Genomic DNA, 8063 nt, shown 5'->3' on the forward strand with positions numbered 1-8063 from the left:
ATTGAACCCCAATACGACCGTATTGAAGTTCAAAAATTTCAATACGGCCGTATTGGCCCTGTAGGCCGTACTGCGCCTATTCCCTATAAATATGACGTCAATTGGACGTCATTCGACACTTTTCAACAGAGTTTTGACTCCCTCCTTGAGTATTCTGGGGTTTTTGAGCAGTGTTCTGCCCTAGAAATCTCTCTGGGAGTCGATCCGACGAAGTTCTTGAGCCCCGGGCCATTTTGCTTGAGGATCGAACCTAGTCGAGGGGAAATCTCTTTGATTCCCTTAGTTAAAATTTTGTTCTAGGAGAGCGAGGAGCGGGCTTGTAGAGCGAGGGAACGCCAAAACGCTTCCCAGTTCATTTTTATAAAAGCACGCTTCAAGAGGTTTCCCTTCAATCCTTCCTTTTACTGCTTTCTGTGTGAATATTTAAACTGTCATCATGTAGATAGTCAATTTATAATTGCTTAGAATAAATAGGGGTAATTTAGTAATTTTATACTGTTCTGTTAAAAATAATCTGTCATAGGGAACCCGAAAGGGGCGCTGTGGGGTGCTAACACCTTCCCCACGCGTAACCGACTCCCTTACCCAACTCTGGTTGTAGTGGCCAAAGTTGATTTTTAAATCAATTGCCTTATCCCTTTTTCCAATGTTTTGAGTAAAACATTGGTGGCGACTCCACGAATCCTCCTTTATGAAAACCACTAATCCATGGAGGGTCCCGCTTGGGATTAATATGGATTAGTGAGCCTTTTAATAAAATTGCTCGTTTGACGAGGTCTCAGTTTGAGAATAAGTCATTCTAGCAATCCACATTTTTCAAACAAATAAACGAGTCCAACCATCCTTCGCGAATGCCGAAAGCCCGTTTCGGGCCGGTGGCGACACACATTGCACACAAATAACAACATAATCAATCATCACATTAGCACATCAATCAACTCATCACATTATTAATCTACCAAACAAGCATAGTAGACTCATAACTCACGGCCGATTGGATCGGCCTGCTCTGATACCACTAAATGTGACACCCTCTATCCCAACATGTACATTGTAATAAATCTTTTCAGTTACAGTAAAAGGGTTCACATAAGAAACTTCAACAACTACACTAATTGAAATATCAAACATAAAACACAAGATTCTTTACAAATTGTTTTCAAAATAATATTACAGTACCAAATTCACATAAATATTTCATCCTAAAAATCCTTTGCCCCGATGTCACAATATCAGAGTATTTCCCAAAATAAAACAGTTGGCATTCTAGATGCCACTCGTAGCCGGATCTTCTCCACCTAAAATATCCACAATTTATACGGTGAGAAAAGAAGATATCTATATGCAAAGTACATCCAAACACACCATGTTAAAATCTCATCATATTTCTTTATTTAATAAATTATTTACGATCATGTATCATAGTTTATCAATTCATCATAATCCACTTAGATTTTATAATTAACAAAATCATTTATACCTTTTCTCATTCACATCATTAAAACAATTATTTCACTATTCATAACTCATGTCAATCTCAACATCATCAATAATTCATGCCAATCTCAACAATTAACACTATGTCAAGACCTCGCCACATCTGACACAAGTGATACGGGTTAATTGCCTCACTCAACCCACACCAGACCAGGGTCATGCCCTCCCTGTAGCATCACTTACCCAGGGGCCATGCCATCCCTAATCATTTGGTGTGAGGAAACACAATCACATTACAATCAATACAATCTCTTGCAATTAACCCTATGCCAGGGCTGCCATAAACGACATAAATGGTGGTGTTAACTGTCTTACTCATCCCACACCATGCTAGGGTCACGCCCTCCCTGTAGCACCACTTACCCAGGGGCCGTGCCGTCCCTAGTCATCGATGTGAGACACCACAATCACAATCAAAATCACATTCATACATCCTTTCATCTTATAACTCAAATTCATATCACGTACGCAATTCCATATCACATAGATAACAGATAAGCTCAATATAATAGGGTTTACATACCCCTCAAGCAATTCACATCAATATCATTAATTCTTAACAAGTAATATAACAATAACTTTCATTAATATAATAATCAATAGAATAATTAATATAAACAGTAAAACCCCTCATTATTCCAAAATCTAGCTCACCGCATTTTCCTTACAATTCATTCTTCTTCACAGATCATCATTCCTACACTTAGGCATATTTATAAACCTCAACACAGATAATTTTAATAGAACCAATAATTCTCCAAATCAAATAATTGTAAAATCAATCATAATCCTAAGGAATTCTTCCTCTACCCAATTCCCTCATGTACTATACATATAAATAATCCCCTTTTCCCCCGTACCTGGATAAATAGGAACTCAGGCAGAACCTCCTCCTCTTTTTCTTAAACCGGACCGTAACTAGAGTAGAACCTCCTCTATCTTCCTCCTCCTTTCTCTCCTTAGGCAGAACCTCCTCTACTGGATTCTTCTTCTTCTCTCTCCCCTTTTCCTTCCCCTCCTCTCTCTCTTTCTCCCTTTCTCTCTCTTCTTTCTCTCTCTAGGACCTCTTCTCCAAGTTATGAATTTCCAAATACCCTAGGGCCCTATTTATAGAAATTTTGAAGTTACTATGCACTATGCACTATTCATTAAAATAATATTATAAGTTACTATGCACTATTCATTAAAATATTAAAATTAATTAAAAAATTGAAACTTGCTTCCCTCGTGGTTTCCTTAGCAGCCATTTACTATTCACGTATACGTATACGTGAATAGTAAAATACGTATATGTAAATAGTAAAAATACGTATACATAAATAGTAAAATACGTATACGTAAATAGTAAAAATACGTATACATAAATAGTAAAATACGTATACGTAAATAGTAAAATACGTATAAAAATATGATAATCCTTCTAATAATCCCAATACATAAGAATAAAATTTTTGGGATGTTACATTACTCCCCTCCTTTTAGAAATTTCGTCCTCGAAATTTTTGCAATGATAAACTCTTCGCTTCTTACTTCTAATTCTTATGCAACCTCATTACCTTACTTATACAACTCTATCAATTTCATCAAATGATTTCTAAGGGTAAGACAAATAACCTTGACAAGCCTATCCATATAAACAAAATCAATCTCTTAAGTGTCTCAGACAAATCTATCACTAAAGTCTTATCCATTCACCATTTTACTTCCAACATGGAGCGTCCAAGTGCTACAAAATTCTTAAAGACTTATAGTATGCTAATCACAAGTATACAATTGCTTCACTCCTCTCTTCATCATAGGTCATAATACTTCCGCTGCGCTACTCTGATACATCGTAGTAGTTCTTAAATGAATGCTAAGAGTACTATTACGTCCTTTTTCTAAGATCATCTTTCTTAATTCAAGGTTACTAAGCACCCAAATTTACTCTTTGCACTTCAAAACAATGTCGATTTCTATTTAAAAAATGGTTATCTATACTTCTACCAATCTTCTCCATTAGATTCCCTAATAAAAGATCTGACTCCTAGGCTTCTCTGATCTCACCCATTAATTCACTAATCACTTTCAACATAATCAATTCAATGCCCCTAAGGATAATCTCACACATCAAGCATAAGTCTCTAAATTCTTCAATCAAATCCAATCCTTAAATAATCAAAAAAATATTATATCAGTGATCATCATAATCAAAGCATCTGTCACAATATTGATATTACTTCTATAATCATCTATAAAGATCAAACACCTAAGCATGTTAACTAGATACACATATCAAATCACTAATTTTACTATTCCATCTACAACCAAGTCAAACCTCTATCCATCACCTTATTCTATATCCTCATATCTTGTTACCAATATGAATCAACTAATTGTATTTCTCCAATTTCTCTCAATGATCCACTTGTTATTCGAGTCATACCTAATTTTTCACCACTAGGAGTAATCTCACAAGTCAGACTTAAATTCTTAAAAAGATCCATCTTTCTAATCATAAGGAAAATATAAAGGTTTTCTAATCAAAACATCAATTACCACAATGGCTTTGGCCAAATAACTAATAAGATCAAAATCTTATTTCTTAAGAAGTTTCTAACTATCTCTTTTGGTCAATAGATATTTAAAACTGAATACCTCAAGCTTAGAATCATATAGGTAATGTCTCCAATTCAAGGTCATGGGTAAGGTAATTCCTCTCATGAATTCTCAATTTTCTAGAAGTATAAGCTATTATTTGATCCATTTTGCATTCACATTCTATCCAAACCTACCTTAGGAACATAAATATATACCACAAAAGACTTTCTAAAATCTAGTAGTATTAACATTAGTCAATCTTGCCTTAAGAGTTGGAACTACTCTCATACCTACTATCCCACATAAAGACAATACCCCTCTTAGTAATATAGTTAAGGGCAATGCTATCTTAAAAATTCCTTTAATAAATCTCCAATAATAATAAACTAATATCATAAAACTCTTATCTTCACTAACTGGATTAGATATCTCCCCACTTAAACACAACTTCTACAAGAGTCATATCCATGTTTACCTCAACTGGAATTTATAGGGACAAGAAAACTTATCTCATACAATAAAAATAAATTAATCAATTAAACAAGCAATCACTCAATCAATAAAAATAAGATAAAATAAAATAATAATACTTTGATAACTCAACATACATCCGTCTTGAATATATCTCCACCCTTAACTACAATATGATCATATCATACCCTAAGATCACTTTTACTAACCACACTACATTCACCAATTGATCCCTAAGGTCATCTATCCACATATCAACCTACCTGCATATTAAATCATATTCGAATACCTACTTTAAACCTTCATATATATCATCCATATGAACAACCTTTACCACATAGCATCATACAACCTTAAACAACCTCTTAATCCATATGATAACGCACCGAAATATTTTAACAAAGTCAATTCTTATCCTTGCATTGCCTACTAACCCAAAAACATTATTATACATCCTAACTTCTCTTTTAAACAACTACCAAAGAAAACAACACATCCCACGTGATCTCAACCTATCACCAAAGAAAGCTAAGTGATTAAACTACAACTCTTATGAAGACATCAGAATTTAAAAGGATCATCTTCTTAGCTAAAAATTCAAAAATCACCACAGATATATTAAATGCTTACAACTAGACCTTTGCTCATCAAAGTAACTATAACGGGAGTGCAAACATCCCCTACACACTAATGCATCAACATCTAAGCCACAAAATACCTCAATCCTTCCAAACTTACTTCTTACCACCTCAAATTTAAATCAAATTTTCTCACCACAAATTTAAACCAAACGATTCACATATTCGTATAAAAAAGACTTAGAAAATATGCGGCTATCAAATTCTAGAAATCATCAATTCTTCAATTTCTCCTTAAAAAAAATACCAAAACCCCATTTCTCGACATATGTCATCCTTGAATTCAATCGCTACAACTATAGCTTTCAAAAATTTCACTAATCGTAAACTCTTAGTACACTTAAAATAAATCCATGTCTTATTCAAATCTAAGGCCTCAATAATTCCTATAATATTAGCACAGTATCTCGTCTATTATTCACACATATGCTTTCAACATAAGCGATATCACTAAACCACTACCTCTTACGTAAGCAAGAAATATCAACAAATAAGCGATTATCAAAGAAGCAATCAAAAATAGCATTCATCAAAATCTATCATACAAATCCTGAGAACACATTGCACACAAATAACAACATAATCAATCATCACATTAGCACATCAATCAACTCATCACATTATTAATCTACCAAACAAGCATAGTAGACTCATAACTCACGGCCGATTGGATCGGCCTGCTCTGATACCACTAAATGTGACACCCTCTATCCCAACATGTACATTGTAATAAATCTTTTCAGTTACAGTAAAAGGGTTCACATAAGAAACTTCAACAACTACACTAATTGAAATATCAAACATAAAACACAAGATTCTTTACAAATTGTTTTCAAAATAATATTACAGTACCAAATTCACATAAATATTTCATCCTAAAAATCCTTTGCCCCGATGTCACAATATCAGAGTATTTCCCAAAATAAAACAGTTGGCATTCTAGATGCCACTCGTAGCCGGATCTTCTCCACCTAAAATATCCACAATTTATACGGTGAGAAAAGAAGATATCTATATGCAAAGTACATCCAAACACACCATGTTAAAATCTCATCATATTTCTTTATTTAATAAATTATTTACGATCATGTATCATAGTTTATCAATTCATCATAATCCACTTAGATTTTATAATTAACAAAATCATTTATACCTTTTCTCATTCACATCATTAAAACAATTATTTCACTATTCATAACTCATGTCAATCTCAACATCATCAATAATTCATGCCAATCTCAACAATTAACACTATGTCAAGACCTCGCCACATCTGACACAAGTGATACGGGTTAATTGCCTCACTCAACCCACACCAGACCAGGGTCATGCCCTCCCTGTAGCATCACTTACCCAGGGGCCATGCCATCCCTAATCATTTGGTGTGAGGAAACACAATCACATTACAATCAATACAATCTCTTGCAATTAACCCTATGCCAGGGCTGCCATAAACGACATAAATGGTGGTGTTAACTGTCTTACTCATCCCACACCATGCTAGGGTCACGCCCTCCCTGTAGCACCACTTACCCAGGGGCCGTGCCGTCCCTAGTCATCGATGTGAGACACCACAATCACAATCAAAATCACATTCATACATCCTTTCATCTTATAACTCAAATTCATATCACGTACGCAATTCCATATCACATAGATAACAGATAAGCTCAATATAATAGGGTTTACATACCCCTCAAGCAATTCACATCAATATCATTAATTCTTAACAAGTAATATAACAATAACTTTCATTAATATAATAATCAATAGAATAATTAATATAAACAGTAAAACCCCTCATTATTCCAAAATCTAGCTCACCGCATTTTCCTTACAATTCATTCTTCTTCACAGATCATCATTCCTACACTTAGGCATATTTATAAACCTCAACACAGATAATTTTAATAGAACCAATAATTCTCCAAATCAAATAATTGTAAAATCAATCATAATCCTAAGGAATTCTTCCTCTACCCAATTCCCTCATGTACTATACATATAAATAATCCCCTTTTCCCCCGTACCTGGATAAATAGGAACTCAGGCAGAACCTCCTCCTCTTTTTCTTAAACCGGACCGTAACTAGAGTAGAACCTCCTCTATCTTCCTCCTCCTTTCTCTCCTTAGGCAGAACCTCCTCTACTGGATTCTTCTTCTTCTCTCTCCCCTTTTCCTTCCCCTCCTCTCTCTCTTTCTCCCTTTCTCTCTCTTCTTTCTCTCTCTAGGACCTCTTCTCCAAGTTATGAATTTCCAAATACCCTAGGGCCCTATTTATAGAAATTTTGAAGTTACTATGCACTATGCACTATTCATTAAAATAATATTATAAGTTACTATGCACTATTCATTAAAATATTAAAATTAATTAAAAAATTGAAACTTGCTTCCCTCGTGGTTTCCTTAGCAGCCATTTACTATTCACGTATACGTATACGTGAATAGTAAAATACGTATATGTAAATAGTAAAAATACGTATACATAAATAGTAAAATACGTATACGTAAATAGTAAAAATACGTATACATAAATAGTAAAATACGTATACGTAAATAGTAAAATACGTATAAAAATATTATAATCCTTCTAATAATCCCAATACATAAGAATAAAATTTTTGGGATGTTACATTTTATACGATGTTTTAAAAGTTTTTAATAATTATTAGTATTTTAATAATAAATATTTATGAAAATTATTTTTGGATAATATTTTGATTTTTAGTAGCCTAAAATTGGCGGTTCTCAAACTGGAACGGGCCGTTCCAGACTACTAAAATGGCCTATAAAAACTAGACTGGAACAGGCCGTTCGGATTTGGGAACAGGCCGTTCCAGATATGGCCATTGTAGGTAAAATGTGATTTCAAAACGA

The 8063-nt window shown here is 34.0% G+C and overlaps 1 long non-coding RNA gene across 1 annotated transcript; it reads right to left on the reverse strand.

Annotated features, from left to right (window-relative positions):
* Positions 1-1125: 1125 nt before the first annotated feature.
* Positions 1126-7745, reverse strand: LOC145956881 (uncharacterized). The gene is made up of 3 exons (XR_014433209.1): positions 7217-7745; positions 2358-6157; positions 1126-1298 (listed from the first exon to the last, which is right to left on the reverse strand). It is a non-coding gene; the product is annotated as an uncharacterized LOC145956881 (long non-coding RNA).
* Between the last annotated feature and the right edge of the window lie 318 nt (positions 7746-8063).

Source organism: Cajanus cajan, chromosome 4 (genome assembly GCF_000230855.2).
Source record: "Cajanus cajan strain Asha chromosome 4, NIPB_CcT2T_4, whole genome shotgun sequence".
Taxonomy (NCBI): domain Eukaryota; kingdom Viridiplantae; phylum Streptophyta; class Magnoliopsida; order Fabales; family Fabaceae; genus Cajanus; species Cajanus cajan.